The sequence below is a fragment of the Plasmopara halstedii genome (assembly GCF_900000015.1).
Source record: "Plasmopara halstedii genome assembly, contig: Scaffold_526, whole genome shotgun sequence".
Lineage (NCBI taxonomy): Eukaryota > Oomycota > Peronosporomycetes > Peronosporales > Peronosporaceae > Plasmopara > Plasmopara halstedii.
The window spans coordinates 587,619-591,405 of NW_020187446.1; positions in this window are offsets into that span (position 1 = coordinate 587,619).

A 3,787-nucleotide genomic window follows, 5' to 3' on the forward strand; every position below is an offset into this window, starting at 1 on the left:
TCAGGTGTATGTCCAGACATACTTCAAAGACATCTTCGTCCACAGTCATGCGGAGCACGGGGGCGAATAAAAAAAATCACAATGTCCATTTAAACGCAGTGCTCGAGTGCATGAGCACGAATAAGCTGTATGCTAATGCAGACAAGTGCATCTTCGCGCCAAAGAAATCCCCTTTTTAGGATGCTTCATCGCTAAGCGTGGCCTTCAAGCATAAGGATAAGGCCATTGTGGACTGGCCGGTTTCAAAGAACCAAAAGAACTTGCGCAAATGGCTTGGCCTCGCTAACTACTTGCACAGGTACAACGAGAGTTACGCAGAAATGGCACGGCCATTGTCGAATCTCCTTAGGAAGGGTGCGGATTGGTGTTGCAACACCGAGTTCTGACGGGGAAAAACAGCCTCCTTCATGCATCAATACTGGTTCCCAATCGTCCTTTCAGTGTCGTCGGTGACGCATCGGGCTTTGCCATCGGCTACGCACTGCTGCAAGCAGACGCCGAGGGGCGAGATCGGATGATCGCATTCGAATCTTGCCAGGTCATGGCTGCAGAGAAGAACTACCCGGCTCACGATAAAAAAATTACTTGCGATGAAGTATGCACTTGTCAAGTTCAAAGTTTAGCTGCTCGGCTTCAAGCCGTTTGTGACCCACACAGATGATGCGTCATTACGCACTGCGACTCAATCGCCTCACCTCTCGTAGAGAATGGCCAGATGGCTCACGTTCTTTGCAGAATATAACTGCGAGATGAAGTATAAGTCAGGAAAGCAGAATGCTTTGGCTGATGCGTTGTCACGTAAACCGGATCATAAACTTGCTCATGTCACGACGGTGATGTCGTCAGTGACGGGATTGATTCGAACGCGTACGCGGGTGATGGTATGTGTGTAGCGCTGCTACGGGGCTCTCGGGAAACTCGGACAAGAAGTTGTCGCGACTGCGCGCACGATTGCACTGATATTTATCAAATAAGGGATTCTTCGCGATGGGAATTTGAATTACTTTATCCTCTATGAGGCCCACGACACCCCACTCAGTGGTCATCTTGGTCGCGAAAAGACTTACAGCTCTTTTAGCTGCTGCTACTGGTGGCCCAAGCTGTACAAATGGACGAGCACATATGTGCGCACGTGTGAGACGTGTCAAAGGGTAAAGTTCTATCCGAATGCGGCGGTGCCCCTGGCCAGCTTGCCGGTACTTTCCGTGTGTTGACAGTTCATGAGTTTTGACTTTGTGTTTGGCCGTCCAAGGGACTCGGCGGGCAACACGTGTTTCGTGGTCCTCGTCGACCGTTTGAGCGAGACGGTTCATTCTTGCGGTGGTGCCGGACACCATCGACGGTGTCGGTTTAGCGACGCTGTATGTGCATCGTGTCTTTCGACAACAGGGACTTCCAGAGTTAATTGTCGTTAACAGAGACACACACTTCACTGGGACGTTTTGTTTGGCGATTTATAAGGTGCTGGGCACCAAGTTGACTATGTCAAAAGCGGACCATCCGCAGACTGATGGTCACACTAATCACGTGAACTGCATCGTCGAAGACGTCCTTTGCAGCTTTTACGCTAAGATGCCAAGGCGCTGGAGCGCCATGCTGTCACTCGTAGAGTTCGTTCTGAACAATGCAGTGCATTTGTGTACAGGCTACACGCCGTTCTACGTGAACGGGCTCGTTTATCCTCGCGTCCCGCTGACGCCGCCACCCCATGGCTCAGGGTTTGGTGGGGGGATAGCCGAACGGTTAGCTGATGTCAACCCTCTTACTGTTCGTAAAGAAGTCGATGCATTCCTGCCTACCAGACTGATGGTAGTACGACACGTTTGTGATGCGATGGCTGAAAGCCGAGACATGCAAAAGGAATATGCAGATGGAAGAGTCAGAGGAAAGATTAAAAACTTTGAGGACAGAGACATGATTTTATTAAATGCTAAAAACCTTCCTGCTTATGCAATTATGCTGTTATAAGAACAAAACTCCGTCTGCAGTTTATCGGACCTTTCAAATGTATGGCCAAGCGGAGCCTTGTGTATTCGCTAAGCCTTCCGAAACGGATGCGCACCTACCCGGTATTGTATGTGTATTTGCTTCAGCTGTACCGGAATCCGGTAAAAGTGAATGCGGGGCGCCCACATGCGCTCGACTGACCGGAAATTTTAACCAGTAACGGGTTTGGAGCACGGAGTGCAACGATCTCCATCTCCAACAGCGCCAAAAGCTCCATCTTCAAATGAAGCGACGCATTTGTCTACTCAACGGCTAAGATCCGCTCCGACAGAGCGCGATAGTCTTTAATGTGAGGCAGCCGGTGTACAAGGTGCTTCAAGCTTTCTAGAGCTTCCGTGCAACGGTATGCGAACCCAGCATGACGCTCAACAGAGTCCCTATAGCGACGGAACTCGTCCTCAAGAGCTCGAAGATCATCGATAGTCACCGGACAGCGATCGACAAAGTCGTCGTCCGCCGCCGCCGACTCTTCTCGTAGAGTATGGTGGTGTCAACTTCCACGTGGAATGTCTTGTGTGTTGACATCGTCGCCAGGGTGAAACCTAGTATCTTGTGATGTGGCGGGGATACCCCGAATTTGAGAACTCGTGGGAGTTTCAGGTGCCACTTTGGCAAGACTAACCAGACGTCGTTAGCGCTTATGATCAGAGGGATCATGACGTTCCGCGTCGTCGTACGCACCGCGCTTTTCGGCAATAGCCAGGGAAGCCGAAGAGCCATGAGCTGCTGCGGTTGCAGACTCACCGTGTGAGAGTCTATAAAGCTCGCGGAAGCGTGATGGATCAACTTATACGTCGCTAGGCAACAATCCGAAGGAGTCGTCGACGTGCCTTGAGTTTGGCAAACTTAAAACGAAGATGGCGTTCCGCGCGCGCATCCACCTCCTTGTAGTTCAACTATAAGCTGTATCGCGAGAAAAATTTCGGTGCCGCAGCACCCATCGCTCAAAAAGCTGTTCGTCCATTGCAGCGGCTCCTTCAGGGGCGAACACCACAGGGATCGTCCGCATCACGGGTACAGGAGCGCCTCCTTTTTGAGCACGAAGTCGAGTGCGGTACGTATCCACCGAAATATCTTAAGGAACCAAAAAAGTGAGCTCATAGAACTTTTCGCTCGGCAAGATCAGCTTGTGTAGTGATTGGGCGCCAATCACGCAGACGCCCAGCGATCAAGTGACCGTGTCCTTTGCTTCTGTAGCGGGATCCGCCGAGCGGAAGGCGTATTCCACACGAGGGTTAAAGACCGGCCGTGGGTGCGCGGGCATGAGAGCCGCTCGCGGGAAGCATTCAGCTGCTGTTTCTGTGCCTCGTCGAGGTCATTGTTAATGATACCACTCCCCACAGAAGTCGTTAGTATGGGAAAAAGACACGGCGTTCGCAAGGTTCGAGCAGGCTTACGTCGCGCCGCTGGAGCACCTCGCCCTCTTCTTCTTCCCATCCTGGGAAGGAGGTGTTCGACTCATAATCAACTTTATCCAAATTCTCGACGAGGTAACCCATCACCCGTGGTGGGCGAGGTGCGCGGCCGGGAGTAGACTTCACTTCTGTGTTGTTGGCTTTGCGACCCTGTCACTGACAATGCGCTGCGCGGTACTCGGTGACACTGGGTTATGTGCCACTCCACGTGCATCACTGGGGCCTTACCCTCGAATTTTCAATCCATGGTCGACCATGACTTGCATGGCATGCAGCGACTGCTCCGATACTTGAGCAGCGCTCAGTAGGTTACGTGCCAGTCCACTTTCAGTCCGCGAGCCGTGACGAAATGCTTGAGCTGCGCT